Below are 16,432 nucleotides of genomic sequence, written 5' to 3'. Positions count from 1 at the left end.
TGACCGCCATCTTGTTTCCGCCATCTTGACCGCCATCTTGACCGCCATCTTGTCCGCCATCTTGGCCGCCATCTTGTGTCCGCCATCTTGTCCGCCATCTTGTGTCCGCCATCTTGTCCGCCATCTTGGCCGCCATCTTGTGTCCGCCATCTTGTCCGCCATCTTGTCCGCCATCTTGTCCGCCATCTTGTCCGCCATCTTGTCCGCCATCTTGTGTCCGCCATCTTGGCCGCCATCTTGGCCGCCATCTTGTGTCCGCCATCTTGTCCGCCATCTTGTCCGCCATCTTGACCGCCATCTTGACCGCCATCTTGTCCGCCATCTTGTGTCCGCCATCTTGGCCGCCATCTTGTCCGCCATCTTGGCCGCCATCTTGGCCGCCATCTTGTGTCCGCCATCTTGTCCGCCATCTTGTCTGCCATCTTGTGCCCGCCATCTTGTCCGCCATCTTGTCCGCCATCTTGTCTGCCATCTTGGCCGCCATCTTGTCCGCCATCTTGTCCGCCATCTTGTCCGCCATCTTGTCCGACATCTTGTCCGCCATCTTGTCCGCCATCTTGTATCCGCCATATTGTGTCCGCCATCTTGGCCGCCATCTTGTCCGCCATCTTGTGTCCGCCATCTTGTGTCCGCCATCTTGGCCGCCATCTTGTCCGCCATCTTGACCGCCATCTTGGCCGCCATCTTGTGTCCGCCATCTTGTGTCCGCCATCTTGTCCGCCATCTTGGCCGCCATCTTGTGTCCGCCATCTTGTCCTCCATCTTGTCCGCCATCTTGTCCGCCATCTTGACCGCCATCTTGTTTCCACCATCTTGTCCGCCATCTTGTCCGCCATCTTGTCCGCCATCTTGTCTGCCATCTTGTGCCCGCCATCTTGTCCGCCATCTTGTGTCCGCCATCTTGTCTGCCATCTTGGCCGCCATCTTGTCCGCCATCTTGTCCGCCATCTTGTCCGCCATCTTGTCCGACATCTTGTCCGCCATCTTGTCCGCCTTCTTGTCCGCCATCTTGTCCGCCATATTGTCCGCTATCTTGGCCGCCATCTTGTCCGCCATCTTGGCCGCCATCTTGTGTCCGCCATCTTGTCCGCCATCTTGTCCGCCTTCTTGTGTCCGCCATCTTGTCCGCCATCTTGGCCGCCATCTTGTGTCCGCCATCTTGTCCGCCATCTTGTCCGCCATCTTGTCCGCCATCTTGTCCGCCATCTTGTCCGCCATCTTGTGTCCGCCATCTTGTCCGCCATCTTGTGTCCGCCATCTTGGCCGCCATCATGTCCGCTATCTTGGCCGCCATCTTGTCCGCCATCTTGTGTTCGCCATCTTGGCCGCCATCTTGTCCGCCATCTTGTTCGCCATCTTGTTCGCCATCTCGTCCGCCATCTTGTCCGCCATCTTGGCCGCCATCTTGTCAGCCATCTTGTCCGCCATCTTGTCCGCCATCTTGTCTGCCATCTTGTGCCCGCCATCTTGTCCGCCATCTTGTCCGCCATCTTGTGTCCGCCATCTTGGCCGCCATCTTGTGTCCGCCATCTTGTCCGCCATCTTGTCCGCCATCTTGTGTCCGCCATCTTGTCCGCCATCTTGGCCGCCATCTTGTGTCCGCCATCTTGTCCGCCATCTTGTCCGCCATCTTGTGTCCGCCATCTTGTCCACCATTTTGTCCGCCATCTTGTCCGCCATCTTGTGTCCGCCATATTTTCCGCCATCTTGTCCGCCATCTTGGCCGCCATCTTGACCGCCATCTTGACCGCCATCTTGTCCGCCATCTTGTGTCCGCCATCTTGTGTCCGCCATCTTGTCCGCCATCTTGTCCGCCATCTTGTTCGCCTTTTTGGCCGCCATCTTGTCCACCATCTTGTGTCCGCCATCTTGTCCGCCATCTTGGCCGCCATCTTGTGTCCGCCATCTTGTCCTCCATCTTGTCCGCCATCTTGTCCGCCATCTTGTGTCCGCCATCTTGTCCGCCATCTTGTCCGTCATCTTGTGTCCGCCATCTTGTCCGCCATCTTGTCCGCCATCTTGTCCGCCATCTTGTCTGCCATCTTGTGCCCGCCATCTTGTCCGCCATCTTGTCCGCCATCTTGTCTGCCATCTTGGCCGCCATCTTGTCCGCCATCTTGTCCGCCATCTTGTCCGACATCTTGTCCGCCATCTTGGCCGCCATCTTGGCCGCCATCTTGTCCGCCATATTGTCCGCTATCTTGGCCGCCATCTCGTCCGCCCTCTTGTCCGCCATCTTGTGTCCGCCATCTTGTTCGCCATCTTGTCCGCCATCTTGGCCGCCATCTTGTGTCCGCCATCTTGTGTCCGCCATCTTGGCCGCCATCTTGTGTCCGCCATCTTGTCCGCCATCTTGTCCGCCATCTTGTCCGCCATCTTGGCCGCCATCTTGGCCGCCATCTTGTCCGCCATATTGTCCGCTATCTTGGCCGCCATCTTGTCCGCCATCTTGGCCGCCATCTTGTGTCCGCCATCTTGTCCGCCTTCGTGGCCGCCATCTTGTGTCCGCCATCTTGTCCGCCATCTTGTCCGACATCTAGTCCGCCATTTTGGCCGCCATCTTGGCCGCCATCTTGTCCGCCATCTTGTCCGCCATCTTGTGTCCGCCATCTTGGCCGCCATCTTGTCCGCCATCTTGGACGCCATCTTGTGTCCGCCATCTTGTCCGCCATCTTGTCCACCATCTTGTCCGCCATCTTGTCCGCCTTCTTGTCCGCCATCTTGTCCGCCATCTTGTCCGCCATCTTGTGTCCGCCATCTTGTCCGCCATCTTGACCGCCATCTTGTCCGCCATCTTGTCCGCCATCTTGTGTCCGCTATCTTGTGTCCGCCATCTTGTCCGCCATCTTGGCCGCCATCTTGTCCGCCATCTTGGCCGCCATCTTGTCCGCCATCTTGTGTCCGCCATCTTGTCCGCCATCTTGACCGCCATCTTGACCGCCATCTTGTCCGCCATCTTGTGTTCGCCATCTTGGCCGCCATCTTGTCCGCCATCTTGTCCGCCATCTTGTCCGCCATCTTGGCCGCCATCTTGACCGCCATCTTGTCCGCCATCTTGTGTCCGCCATCTTGTGTCCGCCATCTTGTCCGCCATCTTGTCCGCCATCTTGACCGCCATCTTGACCGCCATCTTGTCCGCCATCTTGTGTCCGCCATCTTGTCCGCCATCTTGTCCGCCATCTTGGCCGCCATCTTGTCCGCCATCTTGGCCGCCATCTTGTGTCCACCATCTTGTCCGCCATCTTGTTCGCCTTTTTGGCCGCCATTTTGTCCACCATCTTGTGTCCGCCATCTTGTGTCCGCCATCTTGGCCGCCATCTTGTCCGCCATCTTGTGTCCGCCATCTTGTGTCCGCCATCTTGTGTCCGCCATCTTGTCCGCCATCTTGTCCGTCATCTTGGCCGCCATCTTGTGTCCGCCATCTTGTCCGCCATCTTGTCCGCCATCTTGTCCGCCATCTTGACCGCCATCTTGTCCGCCATCTTGTGTCCGCCATCTTGGCCGCCATCTTGTCCGCCATCTCTGCCGCCATCTTGTGTCCGCCATCTTGTCCGCCATCTTGTTCGCCTTTTTGGCCGCCATCTTGTCCACCATCTTGTGTCCGCCATCTTGTGTCCGCCATCTTGTCCGCCATCTTGTGTCCGCCATCTTGTGTCCGCCATCTTGTGTCCGCCATCTTGTGTCCGCCATCTTGTCCGCCATCTTGTGTCCGCCATCTTGTGTCCGTCATCTTGTCCGCCATCTTGTCCGCCATCTTGTATTCGCCATCTTGTCCGCTATCTTGTGTCCGCCATCTTGTGTCCGCCATCTTGTCCGCCATCTTGTGTCCGCCATCTTGTCCGCCATCTTGTCCGCCATCTTGTGTCCGCCATCTTGTCCGCCATCTTGTCCGCCATCTTGTCCGCCATCTTGTGTCCGCCATCTTGGCCGCCATCTTGTCCGCCATCTTGTCCGCCATCTTGTCCGCCATCTTGGCCGCCATCTTGTGTCCGCCATCTTGTCCGCCATTTTGGCCGCCATCTTGTCCGCCATCATGACCGCCATCTTGACCGCCATCTTGACCGCCATCTTATCCGCCATCTTGTGTCCGCCATCTTGTCCGCCATCTTGTCCGCCATCTTGTCCGCCATCTTGTGTACGCCATCTTGTCCGCCATCTTGTGTCCGCCATCTTGTCCGCTATCTTGTCCGCCATTTTGGCCGCCATCTTGTCCGCCACCTTGTCCGCCATCTTGACCGCCATCTTGTCCGCCATCTTGTCCGCCATATTGTCCGCTATCTTGGCCGCCATCTTGTCCGCCATCTTGGCCGCCAGCTTGTGTCCGCCATCTTGTCCGCCATCTTGTCCGCCATCTTGTGTCCACCATCTTGTCCGCCATCTTGACCGCCATCTTGACCGCCATCTTGTCCGCCATCTTGTGTCCGCCATCTTGGCCGCCATCTTGTCCGCCATCTTGTCCGCCATCTTGGCCGCCATCTTGACCGCCATCTTGACCGCCATCTTGTCCGCCATCTTGTGTCCGCCATCTTGTGTCCGCCATCTTGTCCGCCATCTTGTCCGCCATCTTGACCGCCATCTTGACCGCCATCTTGTCCGCCATCTTGTCCGCCATCTTGTCCGCCATCTTGTCCGCCATCTTGGCCGCCATCTTGGCCGCCATCTTGGCCGCCATCTTGTCCGCCATCTTGGCCGCCATCTTGTGTCCGCCATCTTGTCCGCCATCTTGTTCGCCTTTTTGGCCGCCATCTTGTCCACCATCTTGTGTCCGCCATCTTGTGTCCGCCATCTTGTCCGCCATCTTGTCCGCCATCTTGTCCGCCATCTTGTGTCCGCCATCTTGTGTCCGCCATCTTGTCCGCCATCTTGTCCGTCATCTTGGCCGCCATCTTGTGTCCGCCATCTTGTCCGCCATCTTGTCCGCCATCTTGACCGCCATCTTGACCGCCATCTTGTCCGCCATCTTGTGTCCGCCATCTTGGCCGCCATCTTGTCCGCCATCTTGGCCGCCATCTTGTGTCCGCCATCTTGTCCGCCATCTTGTGTCCGCCATCTTGTCCGCCATCTTGGCCGCCATCTTGTGTCCGCCATCTTGTCCGCCATCTTGTCCGCCATCTTGTCCGCCATCTTGTCCGCCATCTTGTCCGCCATCTTGTCCGCCATCTTGTGTCCGCCATCTTGGCCGCCATCTTGGCCGCCATCTTGGCCGCCATCTTGTGTCCGCCATCTTGTCCGCCATCTTGTCCGCCATCTTGACCGCCATCTTGACCGCCATCTTGTCCGCCATCTTGTGTCCGCCATCTTGGCCGCCATCTTGTCCGCCATCTTGGCCGCCATCTTGGCCGCCATCTTGTGTCCGCCATCTTGTCCGCCATCTTGTTCGCCTTTTTGGCCGCCATCTTGTCCACCATCTTGTGTCCGCCATCTTGTCCGCCATCTTGGCCGCCATCTTGTGTCCGCCATCTTGTCCTCCATCTTGTCCGCCATCTTGTCCGCCATCTTGACCGCCATCTTGACCGCCATCTTGTCCGTCATCTTGTGTCCGCCATCTTGTCCGCCATCTTGTCCGCCATCTTGTCCGCCATCTTGTCTGCCATCTTGTGCCCGCCATCTTGTCCGCCATCTTGTCCGCCATCTTGTCTGCCATCTTGGCCGCCATCTTGTCCGCCATCTTGTCCGCCATCTTGTCCGCCATCTTGTCCGACATCTTGTCCGCCATCTTGGCCGCCATCTTGGCCGCCATCTTGTCCGCCATATTGTCCGCTATCTTGGCCGCCATCTCGTCCGCCATCTTGTCCGCCATCTTGTGTCCGCCATCTTGTTCGCCATCTTGTCCGCCATCTTGGCCGCCATCTTGTGTCCGCCATCTTGTCCGCCATCTTGGCCGCCATCTTGTGTCCGCCATCTTGTCCGCCATCTTGTCCGCCATCTTGTCCGCCATCTTGGCCGCCATCTTGGCCGCCATCTTGTCCGCCATATTGTCCGCTATCTTGGCCGCCATCTTGTCCGCCATCTTGGCCGCCATCTTGTGTCCGCCATCTTGTTCGCCATCTTGTCCGCCATCTTGTGTCCGCCATCTTGTCCGCCATCTTGGCCGCCATCTTGTCCGCCATCTTGTCCGCCTTCGTGGCCGCCATCTTGTGTCCGCCATCTTGTCCGCCATCTTGTCCGACATCTTGTCCGCCATTTTGGCCGCCATCTTGGCCGCCATCTTGTCCGCCATCTTGTCCGCCATCTTGTGTCCGCCATCTAGGCCGCCATCTTGTCCGCCATCTTGGCCGCCATCTTGTGTCCGCCATCTTGTCCGCCATCTTGTCCACCATCTTGTCCGCCATCTTGTCCGCCTTCTTGTCCGCCATCTTGTCCGCCATCTTGTCCGCCATCTTGTGTCCGCCATATTGTCCGCCATCTTGTCCGCCATCTTGACCGCCATCTTGTCCGCCATCTTGTCCGCCATCTTGTGTCCGCTATCTTGTGTCCGCCATCTTGTCCGCCATCTTGGCCGCCATCTTGTCCGCCATCTTGGCCGCCATCTTGTCCGCCATCTTGTGTCCGCCATCTTGTCCGCCATCTTGACCGCCATCTTGACTGCCATCTTGTCCGCCATCTTGTGTTCGCCATCTTGGCCGCCATCTTGTCCGCCATCTTGTCCGCCATCTTGTCCGCCATCTTGGCCGCCATCTTGACCGTCATCTTGTCCGCCATCTTGTGTCCGCCATCTTGTGTCCGCCATCTTGTGTCCGCCATCTTGTCCGCCATCTTGACCGCCATCTTGTCCGCCATCTTGTGTCCGCCATCTTGGCCGCCATCTTGTCCGCCATCTTGTGTCCGCCATCTTGTGTCCGCCATCTTGGCCGCCATCTTGTCCGCCATCTTGACCGCCATCTTGGCCGCCATCTTGTGTCCGCCATCTTGTCCGCCATCTTGTTCGCCTTTTTGGCCGCCATCTTGTCCACCATCTTGTGTCCGCCATCTTGTCCTCCATCTTGTCCGCCATCTTGTCCGCCATCTTGACCGCCATCTTGTTTCCGCCATCTTGACCGCCATCTTGACCGCCATCTTGTGTCCGCCATCTTGGCCGCCATCTTGTCCGCCATCTTGTGTCCGCCATCTTGTGTCCGCCATCTTGTCCGCCATCTTGACCGCCATCTTGGCCGCCATCTTGGCCGCCATCTTGTCCGCCATCTTGACCGCCATCTTGGCCGCCATCTTGTGTCCGCCATCTTGTCCTCCATCTTGTCCGCCATCTTGTCCGCCATCTTGACCGCCATCTTGTTTCCGCCATCTTGTCCGCCATCTTGTCCGCCATCTTGTCTGCCATCTTGTGCCCGCCATCTTGTCCGCCATCTTGTGTCCGCCATCTTGTCTGCCATCTTGGCCGCCATCTTGTCCGCCATCTTGTCCGCCATCTTGTCCGACATCCTGTCCGCCATCTTGTCCGCCTTCTTGTCCGCCATCTTGTCTGCCATCTTGGCCGCCATCTTGTCCGCCATCTTGTCCGCCATCTTGTCCGACATCTTGTCCGCCATCTTGGCCGCCATCTTGGCCGCCATCTTGGCCGCCATCTTGGCCGCCATTTTGGCCGCCATCTTGGCCGCCATCTTGTCCGCCATCTTGTCCGCCATCTTGTGTCCGCCATCTTGGCCGCCATCTTGTCCGCCATCTTGTCCGCCATCTTGTCTGCCATCTTGTGCCCGCCATCTTGTCCGCCATCTTGTCCGCCATCTTGTCTGCCATCTTGGCCGCCATCTTGTCCGCCATCTTGTCCGCCATCTTGTCCGCCATCTTGTCCGACATCTTGTCCGCCATCTTGTCCGCCATCTTGTATCCGCCATATTGTCCTCCATCTTCTACGCCATCTTGTCCGCCATCTTGGCCGCCATCTTGGCCGCCATCTTGTGTCCGCCATCTTGTCCGCCATCTTGTTTGCCTTTTTGGCCGCCATCTTGTCCACCATCTTGTGTCCGCCATCTTGTCCGCCATCTTGGCCGCCATCTTGTGTCCGCCATCTTGTCCTCCATCTTGTCCGCCATCTTGTGTCCGCCATCTTGTCCGCCATCTTGTCCGTCATCTTGTGTCCGCCATCTTGTCCGCCATCTTGTCCGCCATCTTGTCTGCCATCTTGTGCCCGCCATCTTGTCCGCCATCTTGTCCGCCATCTTGTCTGCCATCTTGGCCGCCATCTTGTCCGCCATCTTGTCCGCCATCTTGTCCGCCATCTTGTCCGACATCTTGTCCGCCATCTTGGCCGCCATCTTGGCCGCCATCTTGTCCGCCATATTGTCCGCTATCTTGGCCGCCATCTCGTCCGCCATCTTGTCCGCCATCTTGTGTCCGCCATCTTGTTCGCCATCTTGTCCGCCATCTTGGCCGCCATCTTGTGTCCGCCATCTTGTCCGCCATCTTGGCCGCCATCTTGTGTCCGCCATCTTGTCCGCCATCTTGTCCGCCATCTTGTCCGCCATCTTGGCCGCCATCTTGGCCGCCATCTTGTCCGCCATATTGTCCGCTATCTTGGCCGCCATCTTGTCCGCCATCTTGGCCGCCATCTTGTGTCCGCCATCTTGTTCGCCATCTTGTCCGCCATCTTGTGTCCGCCATCTTGTCCGCCATCTTGGCCGCCATCTTGTGTCCGCCATCTTGTCCGCCTTCGTGGCCGCCATCTTGTGTCCGCCATCTTGTCCGCCATCTTGTCCGACATCTAGTCCGCCATTTTGGCCGCCATCTTGGCCGCCATCTTGTCCGCCATCTTGTCCGCCATCTTGTGTCCGCCATCTTGGCCGCCATCTTGTCCGCCATCTTGGCCGCCATCTTGTGTCCGCCATCTTGTCCGCCATCTTGTCCACCATCTTGTCCGCCATCTTGTCCGCCTTCTTGTCCGCCATCTTGTCCGCCATCTTGTCCGCCATCTTGTGTCCGCCATATTGTCTGCCATCTTGTCCGCCATCTTGACCGCCATCTTGTCCGCCATCTTGTCCGCCATCTTGTGTCCGCTATCTTGTGTCCGCCATCTTGTCCGCCATCTTGTCCGCCATCTTGTCCACCATCTTGGCCGCCATCTTGTCCGCCATCTTGTGTCCGCCATCTTGTCCGCCATCTTGACCGCCATCTTGACCGCCATCTTGTCCGCCATCTTGTGTTCGCCATCTTGGCCGCCATCTTGACCGCCATCTTGTCCGCCATCTTGTCCGCCATCTTGGCCGCCATCTTGACCGCCATCTTGTCCGCCATCTTGTGTCCGCCATCTTGTGTCCGCCATCTTGTCCGCCATCTTGTCCGCCATCTTGACCGCCATCTTGACCGCCATCTTGTCCGCCATCTTGTGTCCGCCATCTTGTCCGCCATCTTGTCCGCCATCTTGGCCGCCATCTTGTCCGCCATCTTGGCCGCCATCTTGTGTCCACCATCTTGTCCGCCATCTTGTTCGCCTTTTTGGCCGCCATTTTGTCCACCATCTTGTGTCCGCCATCTTGTGTCCGCCATCTTGGCCGCCATCTTGTCCGCCATCTTGTGTCCGCCATCTTGTGTCCGCCATCTTGTGTCCGCCATCTTGTCCGCCATCTTGTCCGTCATCTTGGCCGCCATCTTGTGTCCGCCATCTTGTCCGCCATCTTGTCCGCCATCTTGTCCGCCATCTTGACCGCCATCTTGTCCGCCATCTTGTGTCCGCCATCTTGGCCGCCATCTTGTCCGCCATCTTGGCCGCCATCTTGTGTCCGCCATCTTGTCCGCCATCTTGTTCGCCTTTTTGGCCGCCATCTTGTCCACCATCTTGTGTCCGCCATCTTGTGTCCGCCATCTTGTCCGCCATCTTGTGTCCGCCATCTTGTGTCCGCCATCTTGTGTCCGCCATCTTGTGTCCGCCATCTTGTCCGCCATCTTGTGTCCGCCATCTTGTGTCCGTCATCTTGTCCGCCATCTTGTCCGCCATCTTGTATTCGCCATCTTGTGTCCGCTATCTTGTGTCCGCCATCTTGTGTCCGCCATCTTGTCCGCCATCTTGTGTCCGCCATCTTGTCCGCCATCTTGTCCGCCATCTTGTGTCCGCCATCTTGTCCGCCATCTTGTCCGCCATCTTGTCCGCCATCTTGTGTCCGCCATCTTGGCCGCCATCTTGTCCGCCATCTTGTCCGCCATCTTGTCCGCCATCTTGGCCGCCATCTTGTGTCCGCCATCTTGTCCGCCATCTTGGCCGCCATCTTGTCCGCCATCATGACCGCCATCTTGACCGCCATCTTGACCGCCATCTTATCCGCCATCTTGTGTCCGCCATCTTGACCACCATCTTGTCCGCCATCTTGTCCGCCATCTTGTCCGCCATCTTGTGTACGCCATCTTGTCCGCCATCTTGTGTCCGCCATCTTGTCCGCTATCTTGTCCGCCATCTTGGCCGCCATCTTGTCCGCCACCTTGTCCGCCATCTTGACCGCCATCTTGTCCGCCATCTTGTCCGCCATATTGTCCGCCATCTTGGCCGCCATCTTGTCCGCCATCTTGGCCGCCAGCTTGTGTCCGCCATCTTGTCCGCCATCTTGTCCGCCATCTTGTGTCCGCCATCTTGTCCGCCATCTTGACCGCCATCTTGACCGCCATCTTGTCCGCCATCTTGTGTTCGCCATCTTGGCCGCCATCTTGTCCGCCATCTTGTCCGCCATCTTGGCCGCCATCTTGACCGCCATCTTGACCGCCATCTTGTCCGCCATCTTGTGTCCGCCATCTTGTGTCCGCCATCTTGTCCGCCATCTTGTCCGCCATCTTGACCGCCATCTTGACCGCCATCTTGTCCGCCATCTTGTCCGCCATCTTGTCCGCCATCTTGTCCGCCATCTTGGCCGCCATCTTGTGTCCGCCATCTTGTCCTCCATCTTGTCCACCATCTTGGCCGCCATCTTGTGTCCGCCATCTTGTCCGCCATCTTGTTCGCCTTTTTGGCCGCCATCTTGTCCACCATCTTGTGTCCGCCATCTTGTGTCCGCCATCTTTGCCGCCATCTTGTCCGCCATCTTGTCCGCCATCTTGTGTCCGCCATCTTGTGTCCGCCATCTTGTCCGCCATCTTGTCCGTCATCTTGGCCGCCATCTTGTGTCCGCCATCTTGTCCGCCATCTTGTCCGCCATCTTGACCGCCATCTTGACCGCCATCTTGTCCGCCATCTTGTGTCCGCCATCTTGGCCGCCATCTTGTCCGCCATCTTGGCCGCCATCTTGTCCGCCATCTTGTCCGCCATCTTGTGTCCGCCATCTTGTCCGCCATCTTGGCCGCCATCTTGTGTCCGCCATCTTGTCCGCCATCTTGTCCGCCATCTTGTCCGCCATCTTGTCCGCCATCTTGTCCGCCATCTTGTCCGCCATCTTGTGTCCGCCATCTTGGCCGCCATCTTGGCCGCCATCTTGGCCGCCATCTTGTGTCCGCCATCTTGTCCGCCATCTTGTCCGCCATCTTGACCGCCATCTTGACCGCCATCTTGTCCGCCATCTTGTGTCCGCCATCTTGGCCGCCATCTTGTCCGCCATCTTGGCCGCCATCTTGGCCGCCATCTTGTGTCCGCCATCTTGTCCGCCATCTTGTTCGCCTTTTTGGCCGCCATCTTGTCCACCATCTTGTGTCCGCCATCTTGTCCGCCATCTTGGCCGCCATCTTGTGTCCGCCATCTTGTCCTCCATCTTGTCCGCCATCTTGTCCTTCATCTTGACCGCCATCTTGACCGCCATCTTGTCCGTCATCTTGTGTCCGCCATCTTGTCCGCCATCTTGTCCGCCATCTTGTCCGCCATCTTGTCTGCCATCTTGTGCCCGCCATCTTGTCCGCCATCTTGTCCGCCATCTTGTCTGCCATCTTGGCCGCCATCTTGTCCGCCATCTTGTCCGCCATCTTGTCCGCCATCTTGTCCGACATCTTGTCCGCCATCTTGGCCGCCATCTTGGCCGCCATCTTGTCCGCCATATTGTCCGCTATCTTGGCCGCCATCTCGTCCGCCATCTTGTCCGCCATCTTGTGTCCGCCATCTTGTTCGCCATCTTGTCCGCCATCTTGGCCGCCATCTTGTGTCCGCCATCTTGTCCGCCATCTTGGCCGCCATCTTGTGTCCGCCATCTTGTCCGCCATCTTGTCCGCCATCTTGTCCGCCATCTTGGCCGCCATCTTGGCCGCCATCTTGTCCGCCATATTGTCCGCTATCTTGGCCGCCATCTTGTCCGCCATCTTGGCCGCCATCTTGTGTCCGCCATCTTGTTCGCCATCTTGTCCGCCATCTTGTGTCCGCCATCTTGTCCGCCATCTTGGCCGCCATCTTGTGTCCGCCATCTTGTCCGCCTTCGTGGCCGCCATCTTGTGTCCGCCATCTTGTCCGCCATCTTGTCCGACATCTTGTCCGCCATTTTGGCCGCCATCTTGGCCGCCATCTTGTCCGCCATCTTGTCCGCCATCTTGTGTCCGCCATCTTGGCCGCCATCTTGTCCGCCATCTTGGCCGCCATCTTGTGTCCGCCATCTTGTCCGCCATCTTGTCCACCATCTTGTCCGCCATCTTGTCCGCCTTCTTGTCCGCCATCTTGTCCGCCATCTTGTCCGCCATCTTGTGTCCGCCATATTGTCCGCCATCTTGTCCGCCATCTTGACCGCCATCTTGTCCGCCATCTTGTCCGCCATCTTGTGTCCGCTATCTTGTGTCCGCCATCTTGTCCGCCATCTTGGCCGCCATCTTGTCCGCCATCTTGGCCGCCATCTTGTCCGCCATCTTGTGTCCGCCATCTTGTCCGCCATCTTGACCGCCATCTTGACCGCCATCTTGTCCGCCATCTTGTGTTCGCCATCTTGGCCGCCATCTTGTCCGCCATCTTGTCCGCCATCTTGTCCGCCATCTTGGCCGCCATCTTGACCGCCATCTTGTCCGCCATCTTGTGTCCGCCATCTTGTGTCCGCCATCTTGTCCGCCATCTTGTCCGCCATCTTGACCGCCATCTTGACCGCCATCTTGTCCGCCATCTTGTGTCCGCCATCTTGTCCGCCATCTTGTCCGCCATCTTGGCCGCCATCTTGGCCGCCATCTTGACCGCCATCTTGTCCGTCATCTTGTGTCCGCCATCTTGTCCGCCATCTTGTCCGCCATCTTGTCCGCCATCTTGTCTGCCATCTTGTGCCCGCCATCTTGTCCGCCATCTTGTCCGCCATCTTGTCTGCCATCTTGGCCGCCATCTTGTCCGCCATCTTGTCCGCCATCTTGTCCGCCATCTTGTCCGACATCTTGTCCGCCATCTTGGCCGCCATCTTGGCCGCCATCTTGTCCGCCATCTTGTCCGCCATCTTGACCGCCATCTTGTCCGCCATCTTGTGTCCGCCATCTTGGCCGCCATCTTGTCCGCCATATTGGCCGCCATCTTGGCCGACATCTTGTCCGCCATCTTGTCCGCCTTCTTGTCCGCCATCTTGTTTCCGCCATCTTGTCCGCCATCTTGTCCGCCATCTTGTCCGCCATCTTGTCTGCCATCTTGTGCCCGCCATCTTGTCCGCCATCTTGTGTCCGCCATCTTGTCTGCCATCTTGGCCGCCATCTTGTCCGCCATCTTGTCCGCCATCTTGTCCGCCATCTTGTCCGACATCTTGTCCGCCATCTTGGCCGCCATCTTGGCCGCCATCTTGTCCGCCATCTTGTCCGCCATCTTGACCGCCATCTTGACCGCCATCTTGTCCGCCATCTTGTGTCCGCCATCTTGTCCGCCATCTTGTCCGCCATCTTGGCCGCCATCTTGGCCGCCATCTTGACCGCCATCTTGTCCGTCATCTTGTGTCCGCCATCTTGTCCGCCATCTTGTCCGCCATCTTGTCCGCCATCTTGTCTGCCATCTTGTGCCCGCCATCTTGTCCGCCATCTTGTCCGCCATCTTGTCTGCCATCTTGGCCGCCATCTTGTCCGCCATCTTGTCCGCCATCTTGTCCGCCATCTTGTCCGACATCTTGTCCGCCATCTTGGCCGCCATCTTGGCCGCCATCTTGTCCGCCATCTTGTCCGCCATCTTGACCGCCATCTTGTCCGCCATCTTGTGTCCGCCATCTTGGCCGCCATCTTGTCCGCCATATTGGCCGCCATCTTGGCCGACATCTTGTCCGCCATCTTGTCCGCCTTCTTGTCCGCCATCTTGTTTCCACCATCTTGTCCGCCATCTTGTTCGCCTTTTTGGCCGCCATTTTGTCCACCATCTTGTGTCCGCCATCTTGTGTCCGCCATCTTGGCCGCCATCTTGTCCGCCATCTTGTCCGCCATCTTGTGTCCGCCATCTTGTGTCCGCCATCTTGTCCGCCATCTTGTCCGTCATCTTGGCCGCCATCTTGTGTCCGCCATCTTGTCCGCCATCTTGTCCGCCATCTTGTCCGCCATCTTGACCGCCATCTTGTCCGCCATCTTGTGTCCGCCATCTTGGCCGCCATCTTGTCCGCCATATTGGCCGCCATCTTGGCCGACATCTTGTCCGCCATCTTGTCCGCCTTCTTGTCCGCCATCTTGTTTCCGCCATCTTGTCCGCCATCTTGTCCGCCATCTTGTCCGCCATCTTGTCTGCCATCTTGTGCCCGCCATCTTGTCCGCCATCTTGTGTCCGCCATCTTGTCTGCCATCTTGGCCGCCATCTTGTCCGCCATCTTGTCCGCCATCTTGTCCGCCATCTTGTCCGACATCTTGTCCGCCATCTTGTCCGCCTTCTTGTCCGCCATCTTGTCTGCCATCTTGGCCGCCATCTTGTCCGCCATCTTGTCCGCCATCTTGTCCGACATCTTGTCCGCCATCTTGGCCGCCATCTTGGCCGCCATCTTGTCCGCCATATTGTCCGCTATCTTGGCCGCCATCTTGTCCGCCATCTTGGCCGCCAGCTTGTGTCCGCCATCTTGTCCGCCATCTTGTCCGCCATCTTGTGTCCGCCATCTTGTCCGCCATCTTGGCCGCCATCTTGTGTCCGCCATCTTGTCCGCCATCTTGGCCGCCATCTTGTGTCCGCCATCTTGTCCGCCATCTTGTCCGCCATCTTGTCCGCCATCTTGTCCGCCATCTTGTGTCCGCCATCTTGGCCGCCATCATGTCCGCTATCTTGGCCGCCATCTTGTCCGCCATCTTGTGTCCGCCATCTTGACCGCCATCTTGTCCGCCATCTTGTTCGCCATCTTGTTCGCCATCTTGTCCGCCATCTTGTCCGCCATCTTGGCCGCCATCTTGTCCGCCATCTTGTCCGCCATCTTGTCTGCCATCTTGTCTGCCATCTTGTGCCCGCCATCTTGTCCGCCATCTTGTCCGCCATCTTGTCTGCCATCTTGGCCGCCATCTTGTCCGTCATCTTGTCCGCCATATTGGCCGCCATCTTGGCCGCCATCTTGTCCGCCATCTTGGCCGCCATCTGGTCCGCCATCTTGGTCGCCATCTTGTCGGGGAAGGGGGGGAGGGGGATGGAAGATGTTTCCTCTTGAACAACATGCTCTCCTGGTATCGGAAATCTGAAAACAGCTGGTTTGTATGAAAAGTTAGTGTATAAACATTGCATACCTTACGGCGGAAAATTGGTTGCAAATTTAGTGTATACACATTGCATACCTTACGGCGGAAAATTGGTTGCAAAGTTAGTGTATACACATTGCATACTTTACGGCGCAGTACCAGGTGCTACCTCTTCCGTGCATGCTCTCCTGGTACTATACATTCGAAAACTGGTAGTTTTCGAAGAATTTTTTCACAATCAGCGGGAAAATTAGTGTTTAAACATTGCATAACTTTCGGCGGTTTTTGAGCAAAATTGCTGCAAAATGTTACTCGACCAACGGGAAAGTTAGTGTTTAAATATTGCAAACCTTTCGGCGGTTTTCGACCAAAAATGCTGTATAAGGTGCTACCTCTTCCGTGGATGCTTTCCTGGTACCGGAATTCGGAAAACTGCTGGTTTAGAATGGAATTTCGTACCAACCGACGGAAAGTTTGAGCGAGATGAAGGATGCTTTCCGTTTTATTGATCTTCCTTACATTAGCGATCGTTCTCACGTGTTTGATAGTATGCAATAGCAATTGTGATGGGCAAATTTGCCCCAAGCTGCAGATGTCACCTCTGGAAAAACATGCTCTCCTGGTATCGGAAATCTGAAAACAATTGTGTGCGCGGGAACGGTATAGTGGTGTTTCACAGTTGACCAGCTGATTTGGTCATTGGACAAATTTGTCAGCCTTTTGTCAACCCTCGTGGCTCTGCGGCTATTAATGTGAATTTCTATCGTTCGCTTGAGTTTCGCGTATTAAGTTCGATGCTCCAATTTTAGGTCTGTTGTCCGTGCGTATATGGGTAGTTTCTCACGGATTTGAACGTAATTTTCCCTAATTTTCCAAAGATGTTAGGTCCATAAGCTGGACCTTCAATCCAGCTTCGAATAAGTAGTAATCAAGAAAGACAGAAATGGTATTCCAAGAA

This window comes from Anopheles moucheti, chromosome 2, assembly GCF_943734755.1.
Source record: "Anopheles moucheti chromosome 2, idAnoMoucSN_F20_07, whole genome shotgun sequence".
NCBI lineage: Eukaryota > Metazoa > Arthropoda > Insecta > Diptera > Culicidae > Anopheles > Anopheles moucheti.
Note: the sequence above shows the minus strand (reverse complement) of the source record.